Source organism: Zingiber officinale, chromosome 2B, assembly GCF_018446385.1.
Source record: "Zingiber officinale cultivar Zhangliang chromosome 2B, Zo_v1.1, whole genome shotgun sequence".
In the NCBI taxonomy this organism is placed as follows: Eukaryota; Viridiplantae; Streptophyta; class Magnoliopsida; order Zingiberales; family Zingiberaceae; genus Zingiber; species Zingiber officinale.
The window spans coordinates 42,260,244-42,280,896 of record NC_055989.1 but is presented as its reverse complement, the minus strand read 5'-3'; the positions used below and the strand labels follow the sequence as shown (position 1 = coordinate 42,280,896).

The following is a 20,653-nucleotide window of genomic DNA, read 5'->3' as shown; positions in this document are numbered from 1 at the left end:
ATTAAATGATTATTATTTAGGTATCATATTTTACAATGTAAACTACCTGATCCCGTTTGAAATCTGTGAGGGGGCACGTTGGCTCCGGTGAATGATGGTTCCGATGAAGACGCACTCCTAGAGATCTGAAAGAGCTCTTCAACGGTCCTACACACAGTGAGACGAGCCAACAAAGCGTTAGTGAACTAAGATCGGGTGGGGAACCCTGGCTAGGCTCTCCAACGCTCAAGTCAGTTCGTCTCTCTTGAAGGTGGAAAAAGAAGAAAAAGTATGATGTGCGTAGGTTATATACACTTTTAAGTATGTCTGGACGCACATTCACATACTTTGAGCATACTTTATCTATGCATTTTCGTACTTCCAATTTTCCTTTTAGCATATTTACTCTTTTTGTTCGGAGATATGCTTTTGTGCATTTTCTGTATACAGGGGTTGAATTTGGTGAAGGATTCATGTTCGAGTCCAAATCTGCAAGCGAAGCTAGAGAGGAAGGCGTTGTACCCGAACATCACACGACCCTACCATGGGGGGGGGGAGGGGGGGTTGCCCAGGCTGTGTGGTTGCAGCAGAAAAGGAAGTGGCCTCGGCCGTGTGAACCTCAGACAACCGTGCCAAGATTTGAAGCCAAAAGAAGCCTCGGACGTGTATCACACATGGTTGTGCAAGGTTTCTAGAGAACAAGAAGGCCATGGTCGTGTGCACCACACGGTCGTGCAAGGTTTGTAGAGGCAGAGGCAGAGGCAGTGCAGGCCGTGTAGATCTACACGGCCATGCAAAGGGAGTTGTGGAAGAAGCATGTCACGACCGTGTATCACACATGGACGTGTAAGGTAGGCAGAGAAGGGAGTGGCCTTGGTCGTGTGAACCTCACACGACCGTGCCTCGAGGCCATGTGGCGCCCAAACCTCCCCTCTTAATAAGGCCTCATTCATGAATTCAAGGGGGATCTTCTCCCTTTTGGGGGAAATCAAGATTTGGGGAGTTCCTCCGCCATCTTGGAGGGATTTTCCGGCGATCTAAGGGAGGATCTTCAACGCTTCGACTCCAAGATTGTGGATATGATCCGGAGACGGTTCTTCGTCATAGATAAGCTTTCTTTCTTCCTCTTCTTGGATTTAGGATTAAGAATTCTTGTAATCTTCCTCTCTTCAGATTTCTTTCCCCATTTTATGGAGTAGATTTCTTTGTCCTAGGATGGAGGGAGTAATTGTAAGGATGATTTGATGTAAAACTCTTGTAGATATGTCAATTTCCTATTTCTATGTTTTTTCCCTGTTTATATCCATTCTTTCTTGTGTGGATTGTTGTGATTAGGGCTTAATTACCATGCTTGATTGAATGTTTGATATCTTGTGGATCTTGTAGAGGTAATTCCTCATTCGATTTTCCGAGGGACGTACGTGATCGACATGCCCGTGTAAGGACGTTTGAGGGATGATCTTGAAGGTGAAATAGAGTTATTCAAGGGGTAGGATAGATAGTACGCATTAATCTTTGTATCTTTATGCAGTTGATGAATTGTGAATTCCTATGTTGATTATCCGAGGGACATTCGTGACAGGAACAAGCCCGTGTAAGAACAACATAGATTCATACCTAATTAATCACATTTAGGTATAGATTTTAGTTCTAGATCGGTTGTCTATTGCAAGAGAGAACCAGCAACCTTCTACAAATAACGGACAATTGAGGAATAAGATTTGGTAGATCATTTAAATTTAATAACCTTACAATGAAACCAAAACTCCTAGAACATCCCTTATCATTGCCCTTATTCTTGATTGTTATTCTTTTATTTCTTTCTTTACCTTTATAGTGACACTTTGTTTTTGTGAATCAATTGATTAGTTGTTTAGCTAATTCGTGTTGAGAAATCTTTAGTGGTTATTCCAGTCCCTGTGGATACGATATCTTTATTATTACTTACGACATTTCCGTACATTTGCGGAACGTCAACAATTTTTTGGCGCCGTTGTCATGGACTGCGCTATAACATTAGAGATTATCAATTGAGTTAGACTAAACATAACTTTTCTTTTCTTTTCTTTTGCATAGTTGAAACTAATCTTTAGAATTCTGTTTTCATAATTTTTTCATATCATTCTACTTCTTGACAATTAATTTTGTTGCAATTCTAATTCTAACTTTGCAATCTTGATTTCTAGAATCCTAGTCTATCTTTTCTCTATTTTTCTTTCGATCTAACTTTTCTTTTTCTCTTTACTTTTTCTTTTGTAAACATATCTTGCAATATGGTTCTTGTGTATGAGAAGATCAAACTTCGTAAAGGCATCAAGAATAACAAGAACTTATAAACACAATTGTTGATCAGCATATGAATTATTCTAGACATATTTCTTTTCCCTTTTGTCTTTTATTTCTTGTTTTCATTATGCACTTTCTTTCTTGCAATTTAAATTCTGCATTTTCTTTCTTGTTTTCATATTGCATTTGTTGGACCCCGTGGTAGTTTTGATGTGATCAACCAAGTTGGTTAGGTCCTGGGTTGTATTTGATCCCTGTGTCTGAGTGTGCAGGAGCTTAGGAGCACAGGAAGTCGAGCGGAAGACGCAGCTAGCGAGAAGGACGGCATGGGAAGGGAGCCGACGGGCTCGGTGCGTCCGAAGGACGAGAGAGCTGTGGAAGAGTACTCCGGTGGGCGTGAAGAGCCTGCGCGGCGTTCGAGGGACGCTAAGCCGGGACGGAATGCTGCTCGAGGAAGGCCGGGAATTGGGTTCGGGTGACCCCTATTCCGGTTGGCCGCAATCACCCAAAAAAAAGGAGCAAAGGAAGCTGAAGAAACTAAGCTGGAAGCTTGGAGGCTCCCTTGAAGGCGCCCTTGAAGGCGCCCTTGAAGGCACCTTCAAGCCTGTTTAAGGCGCCTTCAACAGGTCAGTTTTGACCGTTTGCGTGCGGATAAAGTTTTATCCGCTGACCGAGCTGGAGGCGCCTTGAACCTTGTTGGAGGCGCCTTGGACCCTCGGGATAGACTTTCCAGGAGCTATAAAAAGGCCCCTGGAGCTAGGAATTCAAAAACAACTCAAGCAATCAATCTGTAGTGTTTCCTAGCAATAGTTCTGAGCTTTTGAAAGTGTAAAAGGCTTCTCCGCCTTCAGCAAAGGAGAGTTTCTTTTAGTGCGGTTTTATTGCCCTGGATTAACAACCTACTTGGTTGTAACCAGGTTAATTCTTCTGTGTCTTTCTTTTACTATTTTTTTATTTTGTTAACTATTGCACTAACTGAGTTGAAAGTACGAGGAGGGTATTTTCGTTTTTGTTTTCAGCAATTCACCCCCCTCTTGCCGGTCTCCGCTGCACCAACAGTATTTTATTTCTTGTCTTTGATTCTTCATTTTATAATTTTTTCTTGAATATCCATGAGCACTAATATGTCAAGCAGACCCATCAGAAATTTTTCTACACTCTTTTCTGCAAGATTTTTATCTCCCATTTTGCAACCTCAAATGGAAGTGGAAAGTTTTCAACTAGACCCAAAGTTAATTTTCATAATACAAGGTCATAAATTTAGAGAAGAAGTATCAGAAAGTCTTTATCTGCATCTTGAAACATTTTTAGAGATTTGTGATATGGTGAAATGTGAATGAGTGTCATCAGATGCAGTTCGATTGATGGCATTTCCTTTCAGTAATAAGGATAAAGCAAGGACTTGGTTATATTCTCTCCATCCTCAAAGCATCACAAGTTGGGAACAATTGGAGAAGCAATTTCTAAATCATTTTTACCCTCCAAGCAGAATAGTGTATATGAGGAATTGCATAACAAATTTTGCTCAGGCATACGGAGAATCATTATTTGAAACATGGGATAGATTCAAGAGTCTTCAAAGACAGTGCCCTCATCATGGTTTTGAAAAATGGTTGATTCTGCATATATTCTATGGGGGGAATTTTTTTCTCAGACAAGAGTTTATTGAATTCATCAACTGGAGGTTCTTATATGGACAAAAGTGTAGATGAAGCATATATGTTAATTGATCAAGTGACATTGAACCTCCATGAATGGTCAAACATAAGTTGGATGAAATCTCCCTCAAACATTCAAGAAGTGCAAGCCATAAATGCTATAGAACCTGTCAAACAAATTGTAACTCAACCATCTATGAGTTTTGAAAATCACAAGTCATAGAACGGGGAGTTCAAATATTTGGGGGCAAAGATTGAAAGTATTATTTCAAAATGGTTTAAAGAAGATCCCCCCCCCCCTTCGCAGACAAGATCTAGTGAAAAGTGTGATGATGTTGGGTTGAGAATTTAAAAAAAATCATGAAGAACTTCTGAAGAATGACATGTTTAAAATTGAGGATAAGAATAATAGAAAATCACAAGAACTCAGTTCCTTTTCTCCAGGAAGTTCCCAAAGGCCACAAGTACCTTTCCCTCAATGATTGATCACACCAACACTAGATAAGCAAGTTGGACATCCTCCAAAAGCTCAAAGGGAATTTGGGAAAAAGGAAGTTCAATCTTTCTCAGGACCTTCACTAAAGGTTCCTTTTCCACAAAGGTTAGTGGGGATCAATGAAAATAAAGACTTCGGCAAATCCTATGATACTAATAAGGTTGAGTGCAGATTTCATAATGCGTATAAAGATGAAGATTCTTCAGATGAGGATTGTGATGATAATGTAGTGGATAACGAGTTTTTAGATCTACCTCCAGGTTTTATTGGAAGCTATTGTGAAATTGAACTTTCAGATGATGAATGTGATGTGGTAGATCAACTTAAAACTGCAAGTGAAGTTATTGATCCTCCTATAGTTGATTCTCCTATTGAGGATATTGATGTTGGTTTGTTTTTTGATGTTTGTGTTGATGATGTTGATATGGAACAATGTGTAGGGAGCTATATTGTGGAAACAGCATCTCAAGAATCACCTCCTTTGTCCACACAATCCTTAGATGTTGTAAGATTTGTAAGAATTGAGCATGTTGTGGACCAATGTGTAGGGACTCATGTAGATATAGCAGAGTCTCAAGAATCACCATCATTGATATCATCAACACTTGAGCCAGAGCCAGAGCCAGAACCATCATTTGATTCAGAGAAAGTCATATATATATGTTTTGAAATTTCAGGTATTTCTCAGCAAAGTAAGGTTAGTATTTCTTGTGATCTTTTGGAAAATTTTATAGAGGAACCTATCATTGACTTTGTTGGATGTGATTTAGTTTTTATTTCTTATTATGCTTATCTTAATATGGTTATGACTCTATCTTATCTAATATGTTTGTGGGAGATTTGTATTTTCTTTGCATGTGCAGATTTCACTTGGGCTAATAATTGGAAGCTCAATTTGAACCGTCTTCGACCACTCAAAAGAACTTTAAAGAAGACAAAGATGGAGAGAGCGATACTTCACTTTTTAACTCCTATATTGAAAGCTCCCTCCATAATAAGAGCCCTTGGTAGGAGGGTGTTGAAATATCTTACCCCTCCAAGAGCAAGATTTAGATGAATCTAATGAGGTGGTCGAGCTAATGACCTTAAACAAGCGCTTCTTGGGAGGCAACCCAAGTTCATTTTCCTTATTTTCTTTTATATATTTAGTTCTCTCTTTATAATAAACATGTATCCTCTACTTAATTTTTCTTGTCTATCTTATTGTTGTACAATTCAAAGTTGTGGAGGAATGTGAGTATTGGATGGAGGAGTATCTTTAAAAACATGAATGTCAACCATTTGAAGCTCATCACTTGGTAACTTCTCTTAAAATCTCCTCTACATTGTTTTTAGTTTTCATTAGGACAATGAAAAGTTTAAGTCTGGGGGATGCATTTCATTTGCTTTGTTTGCTTTTGTTTTTGCTTATGTCTTGCATTTTGTTCTGATTTTTTGTGGCATACATCTTGAGAACATCAAACTCCATTTTTATGTTTTCTTGTCTTAAAGCAAATTGTTAGCACGTACTTTATATTGATTCATGATATTGTAAATGATAGTAGTATGCTTAGTGAACCTCTTTTCTCTATCTTGGGTTGCATGAAATAAGCTAAGTATCTTATGGAGATGAGTTTTAGTTTTGGCTTAACCTTAAGAATCTTACCTTCACTTCACTTCTACTTGATGCTTGAATGGTTGATATCATTGAAATAGTCATGATTCATCTTGTTTGTTTAGTACTTGGTCTCCATGGTGATTTCTCAAACTTCATTTTGGTTACTGGATGAGGCTCAAGTCATTTAAGCTCATTTGGAAAAATCAAAATATCCCAACAATTGTACTAAAAGTACATTTGTAAATAAGTTTTGCACAATGTAAATACTTATGAAAAAAAAGTGAAAAAAAATAGAAAAAGGTGAATAAGGGATATAAAAAATAGTTGTCGTGAGTGAAATCTAGCAAGTCACCCCTTTGAGACCGAGTTAGGTTACTGGGGAAATGACTGCTTAGCTTCTCTTGAGATTGAGCATGCCTTTGAGACCTTGGGTTGATTGAGAAATATGAACCAAGTGTGTGGAAAGTAAGTGTCTATCACTGGTTACTTGTCTATCACTGTAAACATTAGGAATTCAAATTTGATGACGACTTGACTAGGACATAGATTGAAACTTGAAGAGTTTTGGATTACCTTGCACTGTGAACAAGAGACTTATGCTTGAGCCATACTTAACTTGTTTCCATTATCATGCATATTAATGAAACTTTTTAATAGAGTTAGGAGAATGCATTAGGGATATGAGAGCATTGTAAAACATATGAATTTAGATTGTGGCATTTTGCTTTAGGACAAGAAAAGGTTTAATTCTGGAGGTGTGATGTGCATAGATTATATACACTTTTAAGCATGTTTGGACGCACATTTACATACTTTGAGCATGTTTTATCTATGCATTTTCGTACTTCCAGCTTTCCTTTTAGCATATTTACTCTTTTTGATCGAATATCTGCTTTTGTGCATTTTCTGAATACAGGGGTCGAATTTGGTGAAGGATTCATGTTCGAGACCAAATATGTAAGAGAAGCTAGAGAGGAAGGCGCTGTACCTGAACCTCACACGACCCTGCCATAGGGGTTTCCCAGACCGTGTGGAGATCCTTGGCCGTGTGGTTGCAGCAGAAAAGGAAGTGACCTCGGTCGTGTGAATCTCACACGGTCATGCCAAGATTTAAAGCCAAAAGAAGCCTCGGCCGTGTATCACACAAGGCCGTACAAGGTTTCCAGAGAACAAGAAGGCCCTAGCCGTGTGCATCACACGACCGTGCAAGGTTTCCAGAGGCAGAAACAGTGCAGGCCGTGTAGATCTACACGACCATGCAAAGGGAGTTGTGGAAGAAGCATGTCACGGCCGTGTATCACACATGGTCGTGTAAGGAAGGCAGAGAAGGGAGTGGCCTTGGCCGTGTGAACCTCACACGGCCGTGCCTCGGGGCCATGTGGCACCCAAACCTCCCATCTATATAAGGCCTTCTTCATGAATTCAAGGGGGATCTTCTCCCTGTTGGGGGAAATCAAGATTTGGGGCATTCCTCCACCATCTTGGAGGGATTTTCCGGCGATCTAAGGGCGGATCTTCAACGCTTCGACTCCAAGATTGTGGATCGGACCCGGAGACGATTCTTCATCATAGATAAGCTTTCTTTCTTCCTCTTCTTGGATTTAGGATCAAGAATGCATGTAATCTTCCTCTCTTCGGATTTCTTTCCCCATTTTATGGAGTAGATTTCTTTGTTCTAGGATGGAGGGAGTAATTGTAAGGATGATTTGATGTAAAACTCTTGTAGATATGTCAATTTCCTATTTCTATGATTTTGCTCTGTTTGTATTCATTCTTTCTTGTGTGGATTATTGTGATTAGGGCTTAATTACCATGCTTGATTGAATGTTTGGATATCTTGTGGATCTTGTAAAGGTAATTCCTCATTCGATTTTCCGAGGGACGTATGTGACAGACATGCCCGTGAAAGGACGTTTGAGGGTTGATCTTGAAGGTGAAATAAGGTTATTCAAGGGGGTAGGATAGATAATATGCATTAATCTTTGTATCTTAATACAGTTGATGAATTGTGAATTTCTATGTTGATTATCCGAGGGGCGTTAGTGACAGGAACAAGCCCGTGTAAGGACAACATAGATTCATACCTAATTGATCACATTTAGGTATATATTTTAGTCCTAGGCCAGTTGTCTATTGCTAGAGAGAACCAGCAACCTTCTACAAATAATGGACAATTGAGGATAAGATTTGGTAGATTATTTACATTTAATAATCTTACAAAGAAACGAAAACTCCTAGAACATCCCTTATCATTGCTCTTATTCTTGATTCTTATTCTTTTATTTCTATCTTTACCTTTCATAGTTACACTTTATTTTTGTGAATCAATTGATTAGTTGTTTAGCAAATTTGTGTTGAGAAATCAATGGTTATTCCAGTCCCTGTGAATACGATATCTTTATTATTACTTACGATATTTCCGTACACTTGCAGACCGTCAACAAAGTACATTAACGAAAGTACTTAGAAATAGAGTTTTGGATGCTAGATTCTGCGTACCTTGCCAACGAAGAGGATTTCCCTTTTTATACTACCTCATATAACCTCTATAGTCATGAGGTGGTCCCCGATTTGTTAGAGTTTGTTAGAAGATGAAGTCATACTTTAAGCTTCATGCAATAATCCTTTAAGAAATCTTTTTTTGTACCCTAGATGAACCTCTTTTGTTGTTTATGACTCATATTCTTGATGAAGCATGAATAGGCGTATGTTCTCATAACTAAAGAAGCTTCTAGAGAATATTTCTCGCTAAATTCACCAAGCTATCATAAAACTATTTACTAATTATACAACATTCCCTGTTAAACAAGTTTTGGCAGGTCAATAAAGTCGGTCATCTATATAATGAGCATACCTTTTGCTCAGCATGTTTAGGCTGGTCAATAAAGTCGATCATGTATATAATGAGCATACCTTCTACTAAGCATGGTTATGCCGAAAAATGTCTATAAGCTTGATATGTCTGGGTGTCTTTACACTTGGTCGGGCTTTGTCCGGCTGAACGTATATAGGCACATTGGTGCTTGCTCGACCTTCACTCTGCCAGTAATATACTAAAAGCTGTATATAAGGTTAAGTGCTTTTACGCTCGGTCGGGCTTGTCCGGCCGAGCGCATATAAGCACATTGGTGCTCACTCGGCCTCCACTCAACCAGTAATATACTAAAAGTTGTATAAGGCTAAGTGCATTTACATTCGTTGGGGCTTTTCCCGGTCGAGCGCATATAAGCACATTAGTGCTCACTCTTCCTTCACTCGGCTAGTAATATACTAAAAGCTATATAAGGCAAAGTGCCTTTACACTTGGTCAAGCTTTGTTCGGCCAAGCACATACAAACACATTGTTGCTTGCTCAGCCTCCACTTGACCGGTAATATACTAAAAGTTGTATAAGGCTAAGTGTCCTTACGCTCGATCGAGCATAGCCTAGCCGAACGCCCATGAAAAACCTTCTATTTGGTCGGTCATTATCCTATTAATCATACGTTCACCAAGCTATGAGTCTCTCCTTTCTTTCTCGACCATGACTTCTACGTCATCCGACAGGCCGACCTATCATAACTCATATCACTACCATTACCATAAAATAAGATCATGCACCAAGTACAAAGGATCTAACATAGAATAAGAGAGAACTACCCACCTCCAGTGTAGAACATTCCAGTAGTCTTCAAGTCTGGTGCTCTCTCTCGAGCTCTAATTCTAAGGATTAGAAAATATAGATGGCTATTTATGTATTATGCTAATCCAAATAGCGACATTATATAGACAATTTAAATCTCCCATTCTTTAGTATTAGTTGTATGAATTTCTTAGTTGATTACTTCTTTAGTAATCACTCTAGCTTACTTAATCCATTTAACCATTTACTATCCTACTAATTTAACAACTCGCTATCTAAATCCATTCAATCACAAACCTATTGATTAGGCAAACCAAATCAAGATGGAAAATCAGTAACCAGATAGCATGAGAAAATTGAATGAAATTTTACTCATCCACTGGTCATCAGAAAAAGATGTATCAAACCCAATAGAACCACCAAATTCAAGTACCTAGGGTTAATGCTCAATAACTAAGTTAATCGATGCTTAAGAAAAGCTTATCTATATTAAGGAAGTGGTGTTAATAGATTAGCATGGTTAACCAATTCATGCAATGAGGGACCTTTGCTACCCAAAGCTAGCAGAGCTATATTAAATCGAAAGAACAACTTAGGTGTAGAAATGGTTACCCCACTGCTTCTTCTTTTTTGGCAGCAGATCACTATGGCTGGCAAAGGAAATAGAGTCCAGTGGTTTGAGGTTGTCAGCAGCAGCGATTGTGGAATTACGAGAGAGCTGGGAGGGGTCGATTGAGGTTAGTGAAATTGGGGGGTGGGGTGGGGAGGTTAGAGGCTGTTGACAGTGTCTCAAACCTTGGCAACCACCAACCCTAGCCCACTACTCAGACGGGTGCGGTTGCAACGGGTGGTGCACGGTGTTTGCGACATTATGCGGATTAAAGTCACGAGGGACAAGTGAAGTAGCGGAATGAAAACTATGGCAACAACTAAGACTCAGATTTTATGTTCATTAATCAACTCCTCTATAATAAGTAATTCCAATGACTATTTCCATGTCACCTCAAGAATACTTCCAACCTTTTCCATATAACCCCATTGGAAATATTGCACATTTTTTTTTATTTTTCTTTTAAATTCTAGTAATCCCTAAAAAATCTGATATTTTCTTATATATTTATTTCACATCCTATCTACTAATTTTTTATTAATAATTTGATTATTAGGCATGTTTTAGATATCCTCGATTGTAAATTTATTACAATCCTCCATAATTATGGTTAGGTACCACTTAATATACATATAACTATTTATTCATTTCCTAATATAATATATATATATATATTGATATGCAACAACATGTTTGACGAAATGTGAGTATGTTGTATGCATGTAGATTGTGGTGAATTGGTCACCTTATAGAGGAGAACAGTTAAATTGTATAACCGCGGAGCCCTATGATAGAGGATAACCTTTTAAGCGAACTTTCTAGAAGGATTCTTTTGCATGGAGACCGATTCATTACAAAGGAGTATCCAATTAGAGTTTAGAGGGGGTTTTATGAATTAATGTTAGAAAGTGACTTGTGTAATCTAAACTTATATAACCAAGGGGTCCTGTGACCAAAGGTAACCCTCTAACCAGACTTTCTATATTACCTATTCTACTTAGTTGCATTAATCTACCATTAGAAAGTAAATCAAATAACTCTAGAATTGTATAACCAGGAATCCTTAGGGTAACTCTTAATCGAACTTTCTAGAGTTGCTTTTTTATGTAATAACGTTAAAACTTGGGTAAACTCTTTACGTCAATCTTCACAGGGTTGAGCTAAACTTTAGTTAGAAACCCTACAAGATTGTAGGCATAGAGGTAAGGAGATGAACAATGCACAAGGACATTAACTAACATTATAGTGAAACCGAACTCCTAAAATTATTCATCCACCACCCAACTCCTCATTCTCTTTGTTCACTTGCACACACAATCTTTCCCTCTCTTATCTCTCTTCCCTCCTCTATCTCTCTTTTCTAAATCTCTCTCAAGTGTTAGTGACAAAATCACCCATCGATAGTCTAGATAATTCACCGTGTGAATTTCATTAGTGCTTAATCAACAGTCCCTTTGGAATCGATATTTTTATTACTTGATGACAACCATGCACTTGCAGATCGTACAAACAATGATACACCATAACGAGCACAGTGATTTTTTAAACATAATTTAGCCACGATAAATGATATCATAAGCTCAATAAAAATGATACGATGATGATAATCACTCAAACACATCATATTTGAGATCCTTGATTCCTCCTTTTTCTTAAGATATAAAATTCATGATTTTTAGAGTTTCTTAGGTCCATCAGCTGATTTTAACCAAAATTAGCTGATTGACCAAATAATATCGGATTGACACGAGACCAATTTTAATCTTCTTGGATTGATGTCCTCAATGTATCCATGCCCTCAAACAACATTACGATACACCATATGGATAGAACCAATTTTTTAAGCATGATTCGACCACGATAAATGATATTAGAAGCTCAATAAAAATGATATGGCAATAATGACCACTCAAACATACGATATTTGAGATCCTTAATCCCTCATGTTTCTTAAGATATTAAATTCATGATTTTAGAGTTGCTATGGTCCATCAGTCAATTTTGACCAAAATCAATTGATGGACTAAACGACATCAGATTGACATGGGACCAGTTTCTATGTACTTGAGTGGGTGTCCTAAATGTATCTATTCCTTCAAATAACATTGCAATATACAATATTGAGAATATCGATTTTTTGAACATGATTCGGCCACAATAAATGATATTGGAAGCATAATAAAAAATGATACGACAATGATGATCACTCAAATATAGCATATTTGATATCCTTGATCTCTCATCTATCTTAAGATATGAAATTTACAATTTTTAGAGCTGCTAAGGTCCATCAGCCGGTTTTAACAAAAATCAACAAATGGGCCAAACAACATCAGATTGACAAGTGATCAATTTCTATGTACTCGAGCTAGTGTCCTGAATGTATCCATGCCCTCAAACAATGTTGTGATACGCCATATTGAGAGCAGTGATTTTTTAAATACCTTTCGGTCATAATAAATGATATCAAAAGCTCAATGAAAATAATACGGTGATGATGATCACTCAAACACACCATATTTGAGATCCTTGATCCCTCCTCTTTCTTAAGATATGAAATTCATGATTTTTAGAGTTGTTAAAGTCCATCTGTCAATTTTGACTAAAATTGACTGATGGATCAAATGAAATCAGATTGACATGGGACTAGATTCCATACGCTTGAGGTGGTGTCCTAAATGTATCCATGCCTTGAAACAATGTTGTGATACATCATATCGAGAGAAGCAATTTTTTGAACATAATTTAGCCATGATAAATGATATCAGAAGCTCAATAAAAATGATACAGTGATGATGATCACTCAAACACACCATATTTGAGATCCTTGATCTTTCCTCTTGCTTAAGATATGAAATTCAGGATTTTTAGAGTTCCTAAGGTCCATCAACTAGTTTGACCAAAGTCAAATGACGGACCAAACGATATTGGATTTGACATGAGATCAGTTCCTATGTACTCAGGCTGGTGTCCTGAATGTATTAATGCCCTGAAACAACATTGTGATACACCATATCGAGAGAAATAATTTTTTGAATATGATTCATCCATGATAAATGATATAGGAAGCTCAATAAAAATGATACAGTGATGATGATCATTGAAACACACCATATTTGATATCCTTGATCCCTCATCTTTCTTAAGATATGAAATTTATGAATATTAGAGTTGCTAAGGTCCATCAGCTAGTTTTGACCAAAATCAGTTAGTTCGACCAAAGCGACATCAGATTGGCATGGGACATGCTAGTGTCTTGAATCTATCCATGCCCTTAAACAACATTGTAATACACCATATCGAGAGTAGAGATTTATTGAATATGATTCATCCATGATAAATTATATTGGAAGGTTAATAAAAATGAAACAATGATGATGACCACTCAAACACACCATATTTGAGATCCTTGATCCCTCCTCTTTTGTAAGATATGGAATTCATGATATTTATAGTTGCAAAGGTCTATCAACCGATTTTGACCAAAATTTACTGATGGACCAAACAACATTGGATTAACATGAGACCAGTTTCTTTGTGCTCAGGTTAGTGTCCTAAATGTATCCATGCCCTCAAACAATGTTGTGATACACCATATCAAGATCAGTGATTTTTTGAACATGATTTGACCATGATAACTGATATCAAAATTTACTGATGCACCAAACAACAACGAATTAACATGAGACCGGTTTCTTTGTACTCAAGCTAGTGTCCTAAATGTATCCATGCCCTCAAACAATGTTGCGATACACTATATCAAGAGCAATAATTTTTTGAACATGATTTGACCATGATAACTGATATCAGAAGCTTAATAAAAATGATACAATGATAATGATCACTCAAACACACCATATTTGAAATCTTTGATACTTCCTCTTTCTTAAGATATGAAATTCATGATGTTTAGAGCTATTAAGGTCCATCAATTGTGTAACGACCACCCTTCTCACTACTACTACACTCTAAGGATGACCGTTACTTGACTACTAACTCTACTTAACCGGTATGATTAAAAATCACATGGGAACCCTACCGAAAAATTTCGACAGAGTCTCCCCTGTACCGGTGACCAAATCAACAATACAAATATTATATACTCAGCCACAGGCGGCTGGAACATATAATCACTCAACCACGCAGTATAATAACTCAATAAGAAGAATGAAACTACTCTAGCAATAGTAACCAGATAATACTCCAACAATAAAACATAACAAAGTGCGGAATAGACTCAATTACAATCTCAACTTCATCATAGCATTAAGGAGAAAAGAAAAGGAAACATAACAAATCTTAAACTAAGTGAGTTCTTTAGCTAAGTCTCAAGGATCTCCATAGTCCACACATCACACACCGTCACAGCATCTCCTTGTCGCCTTCTTCCTTATACTTTAGCTTTTCCTTTATCTGCAGTAGGAGGAAATGCAGTCTATAAGCATAAAGCTTAGTGAGCGCTATCTACTCACAAAAACTCGATATGCATGTATACAAATAAAGACATGCTAAAACTGAATGCTAACATGTAAAGCCACTCATGCTCATAAATAGCAAAGAAATCAACTAACTGAAAAGCTAACATGTATAGCTACTCATGCTCATATATAGCAAAGGAATTATGCTAACTGAAATACTAAACATGTATAGCTAATCATGCTCATAAATAGCAAAGGAATCATACTAACTGAAATACTAAACATGTACAGCTAATCATGCTCATAAATAGCGAAGAAATCAACTAACTGGAAAGCTAACATGTATAGCTACTCATGCTCATATATAGCAAAGGAATCATGCTAACTGAAATACTAAACATGTATAGCTAATCATGCTCACAAATAGCAAAGGAATCATACTAACTGAAATACTAAACATGTACAGCTAATCATGCTCATAAATAGCGAAGAAATCAACTATCTGAAAAGCTAACATGTAAAGCTAATCATAGAACTATCATGTGTATTAATAAGAAACTGAATTGCTACCTAAGCTAAACTAATTAATGCTAAACTGAGTCTAACTTGTATTCACATAACTAATTTGTGAAGTTTTGAAAACTATTTACATAATAGATTAAAATAATAATCATGCTGCTGATGGGCCCGACAACTGTACTTGCTGTGCGCGCATCCCTAACTAAACCCGGGATTGCAAGTTCCGAGTCTAGTAGGGTTTACTAGGTTATCTAAACCTAGGGACGACTGTGGGAGCCCAACCCAATGGATATCTAATCCAGTACAGTGCCACTGCTGAAAATAAAATACTGTTTTCATAGCTAATTTTCTTACCTTGCTTTAACTAGGTTATCTGAACCTAGAACTAGGTTATCTGAACCTAGAGGCGACTGTGGGAGCCCACCCATTGGACAGTAGTCCCATATAAGCTGAAGCAAGACTAAATAAGTTATTTTAAATGCTTCTACTACATTAACTGAGCTATTAAAATGCCTACTGTAGCATTATATTGAGCTAAGCATTTTATCAAGCACTTGGTGTGCACTAGAACACACCCTACGTACTGAAAATCTGTATACAAAGCTTAACATAAATCTGCATGCAAAGCTTAACAAAAATCTACATATTAAGCCTATCAAAATCTGCATACTTTACTTATAAAAATCTGCATTCAAGCTTAATAGAAATCTGCATTCATGACTAGTAAAAATCTGCACACTAGTACTTAATGAAATCTATACATATTCAACAAAATATCATGCTTACTGAATAACAAAGAGGCTAAATCTGCAATGTCATTAAACAGGACTGATCATGTTTGTTAAATAGCAAAGAAAACTAATACCACGTACTTAGATTAAAGGTTGTTCGTGCCCTCTAACTAGCACAAAAAGGTCTAAACAGAAAATGCTAAAACATAGGGCTGTTCGTGCCCATTAATGGCACAAAACTATTAAAAACTTTGCTGGAATTCTATAAAAGAAACTAACTTTGCTTTACTTACAACAACCCATAAATCTCTAAAGGTCTACTAGACACAAACCATTTTACTGCATAATTCATTAAAGACCCCCATTCTTATACATGGCAACAAAAAGGTTTAAAACTACATGGTAACAGGAAAGAAGAAGAAACTGTACAGGCTGACTAAAAGTACTACAACTATGAGCTAAATGAGAATTAACAAATTCTGAAATAGAGAGCTCTGTAAATTTAGTATGAGCTAAACTTGACATGGAACAAATTCTAAAAGGATAAGTACTGCTCAATGTACAATTTGTTCATGCACGTCTAAACTTGTTCACAGTAAATTTCTGCACACCTATATCTGTGCACTAAATTCCAACCTTCACTAAAAATCGATCACACCCCAACAGTCATCACATGAAGATAAATACACAACTGGAAACAACTACTGTCTTAACAATCGATCCTCTTTAGGTATGCTACAACAGGACACTAAGGAGCAATCAGACCTTCTTAAGCTTGCTACTACAGAACTTTGAATTCAGTCCAGAAGCTAGCACACATGGTAGAGAACTAGATTAAAGTCCAACACCTATAGCATAAATCCGTAATCATAACTATTAGGAAAGTTTAAAGCCGAAACATGCAAACATGAAAGGAAGCTATACTGTCATTCACCATATGGTTCACGAATCAACTTTTGGAAGAGACAACTAAGAGCTTGTACACATGAAAGGGAAACTAGATTAAAATCTCTGTACAATACTATTAAGCTATTCCAAACTAAACCCCTTCTATCTCCTTTATGTGATCCACGGCAGCAAGCACAACCAACCAGCTGTACAATATGACCCGAAAATAGAGAAGACAAGGAAACTCATGCAAGCTTGGGGATCAAGAAGAGGTACAAGGAATAAGCCTCGGAATAACTCCTACTGCAGGTGAGAAGCAACTCACCGGGATTTGCTTGGACTTACAACCGAAGGAGAGGAAGAAGATCTAGGGGTCGGAGACTTGAAATACTCGGCTTCTTCTTGTGCTCGCGTGCTTCCCCTGACAAGGCGACCTTAAGGAGTTGAAGAGAGCCCCTCGGGAAGCTTTGGTCAGCCGCCGGAATTGCCTAGGTGTGCCTGCGGTTTTCGCCCGAGGAAGGAATCGGCGCCGCGCACGCGTGAGAAGAAGAGGTGAGAAAGAAATTAGGTTTCGGGAAACCTAAATCCTCTCTTTATAACTAGGGTTAATCCGATTCCAACTATGCTTTAAATTTATTTCTCCCCATACTTAGTTAACAAAGCCCATATAGCTCAGCTGGTTGAGCCGTGTCCGGTTGGGTCAGTCCGACCCGAGGTCGTGGGTTCGAGCTTCGGTTTTGACAAATTTTTTTGTCAACTTCTTTCGTTCAGTAAAAATACCAAACGAATTCCAAAAATTACGTAAAAATACTCTAAAAATTTCTAAAAATCTCTAGAATTTTTCTAAAGCATTTCTAGATTTTAATAAGGTCTTTTAGGACTCCAAATCATGAAATTTGGGGTGTTACAATTCTCCCTACCTTATAAAAAGTTCGTCCTCGAACTTAGACTAATTCTGGACATTTCTGTCTCATGTTGTCTCCACGCTCCCGAGTAACTTCCTCGTGCTTCTGATTCTAAATGACTTTCACTAATGACACTTCTCTGTTTCCTAGTCTCTTGTCTGCTCTGTCCACTATCTGTGTCTGCTCTCATAGCTAAGATCCTCTTGGATCTACACTGTCTGAGGCTGAATCACTTGGCTAAGGTCGTGAATACACTTCTTTAGCATGGAGACATGAAACACATTGTGTATTGCTGACATATCTTGAGGTAAGTCTAGCTTGTAAGCTACCTTCCCAATTCTCTCTGTGATCGGGGAGGGTCCTACGTATCGAGGACTTAACTTGCTCTTTTTCTCTTGGGTTCTCCGATATACTCAAACTGTGCTTCTGTTTCAGGTTGGAATATGACTTTCTGTTTACGGCACTCTATGGAGGCACCGTATCTGATCAGGAAGTTCATTCGAAATATGACATCGTAGTCAGTCATGTCTAGCACTATCAGATCACAAAAGAGTTCTCTGTCTGCTATCTGAACCAGTGCGTGGATGCCATAACTTCTCCCGAAGGTAATGTTGTCAGAAACTGACTACTGAGTACCTCTGGGGGTATTGCTAACTTTTCGGCGAATGCCCTGGCTATATAAGAATGGGTTGCCCCAGTATCGAATAAGACAGTTGTACTTTGCTGTAAAATACTAATCTGACCTGTAACAACTGTCGAGGCATTTGCTACGTCCTCTCTGGTAAGTGAGTAGATCCTCGCGTTCGTCGTAGCAGAGGGGGCTTCTAGTCTGCCCTGACTGATGTGTGGACCATCTAGAACGACCTGCATCTGATATAACTGAGCTGGCTGGCCTGCATACTGAATCTGCTGTGGCTGAGGGAGACCGGTCTTGTTCGGGCACTGCTTAGCCATGTGCCCTTCTTGTCCACATTCAAAGCATCCTCGTGTGCCCTTGCGACAAACCCCTGGGTGGAATTTCCCACAAGTAGAACACTTGGGATAACTTGGCTGCTTGCTAGATGGTCCTCCTTTTGGGTAATTCTCTGGTTTGCGCTTGTTGCTGGAGTTCCCTTTCCAGTTAGAGCTGTGGCCTTGAGATTTCTGAGTATCTGAACTTCCTTGGCCTTTGGAATCTGAGGAGGTTTGCTTCTGCTGCTTGATGCTGTTCTGGTAGTGCTCGGTGATCAGAGCACTACTCACTAGTTCTTCTGTGGTTTGCGGCCTACGAACACCGCCAGCCACGTTCATTGCTATTTCCGGCCTGAGCATTTTAAGCATCAACCGGACTCGTTCATTTTCTGTGCTGACTAGCTCTGGGCATAGACGAGCCAACCTGTTGAATTTCTTCACGGCTTCCTCAACTGAAAGGTTGCCCTGACGAAACTCAGTGAACTCGTCGTAATGGCGGTTTGTAACCCGTATGTGAAAGAACTCCTCGAAGAACTCCTTCTCGAAGTCAGCCCATGACATCTGGTTCACTGGGCGCTTTGTTCTGATTCTTTCCCACCACATGCGTGCGTCTCCTGTGTAACACCCCTAGAAAGCCTAGATAAGAAAGTAAGGATAATGAGAGTATGAATGAAAAAAAGGTGTAAATATTCTAAGTTAAATATTAAGATGAATTTAGATGATTAAAACTTTATGAAAGAAAAATAAAGTTGAGAATATAAATCATCTATGCATGATTTAAAATGTATGGAATCAATATGGACAAAAGGAAGAAATATGAGATAATATATATATGTATGAAATATTTATGCATAATGCATAATATAGTAATATACGAATTATTATGTACAAAAGAAAATAAAATGTTAGAAGAGAGATTGAACCTTGGATCTCTTGTAAGGAACATGTATAGGATACCAAAGGGGATAGGAGAATTATTGATAAGGAGAGAAAGGATTAAGTAGTTAAGAATAAGAAAGGATTCTTTCTACTTAAAAGGAAAAGGAAGTAAAAAGAAATAAAAATATACATAAACAAGTTTTGATCCTTGGTTCTCTTGTGGATGCATGCATGTGTTAACCAAGTGGGATAGGAGAGGATATTGTAAGAGGAGAGATAGGAATTTTAATTAAAGGAGAGAAAAGAGAGAAATTAAGGGAAAGAAAAGAGAGAACTCAAAAGGCATTTCTCTAGAATATTCTTGTCATTTAAGGGGAGAAATGAATAGGGAGGATGAATCAAGTCAAGTTTCCTCCTCTCATTTTAGTATAAATAGGCATGGAGGGTGACTTCAACTTCATCCCCCACTCATTCTCCTCCTCTCCTCCCTTTTGTGCCGAGACTCACCTCTCCCTCTCTTCTTCTTCTTGTTGCCGAGCAACACAAGAGGAAGAACCTCTTCTTCCTCTTCACTCTCTCCCTCTTTCTCTTTTGTTGTTGCCGAGCAACACAAGAGGAAAGAGAAGCCTCTTCTTCCTCCTCCTCTCCACCAAAAGACCTAGCCACTCCTCTCCTCCATTGGTGCCGAGCAAAGCAAGCAAGGAAGAAAGGTCCAAGCAAGTTCTCAACTCTAGGAAACTTAAGCGAAGAAGGTAAGCTTCCCCTCACCTGTGGTACAAGGCTTTTTATATATTTTTCAGATTTTATGAGGATTTTAAAACCTAGAAACAAGTTTGAGAAAATTCGGTTAAGAAGAGCTTTCGAAATCTAGTGAGGTTTAACTAAGTCTACACTACATGATAGATTTTCTATGCCATGGAAAAGGGATCTTCTTCATGTTTTTACACCTATATGATGCTTGATCAAAGGAGTACTTAACCGTAGAATTTCGGCCAAAAATAGTTTTAAGAGGCTAGGGAAATTATTATTTTACCCAACTAGTACGAGGTTCTCCCTATGAAATGTTAAGGATCATGTATTTGTTTTCTTGTTTAGAAGATAATTGAAAATAAAA

General features: G+C 38.0%; 1 non-coding gene across 1 annotated transcript; it reads right to left on the bottom strand.

Moving 5' to 3' along the window:
- Positions 1–3,762: 3,762 nt before the first annotated feature.
- Positions 3,763–3,868, bottom strand: LOC122049836. The gene has a single exon (XR_006131091.1). It is a non-coding gene; the product is annotated as a small nucleolar RNA R71 (small nucleolar RNA).
- Positions 3,869–20,653: the final 16,785 nt, after the last annotated feature.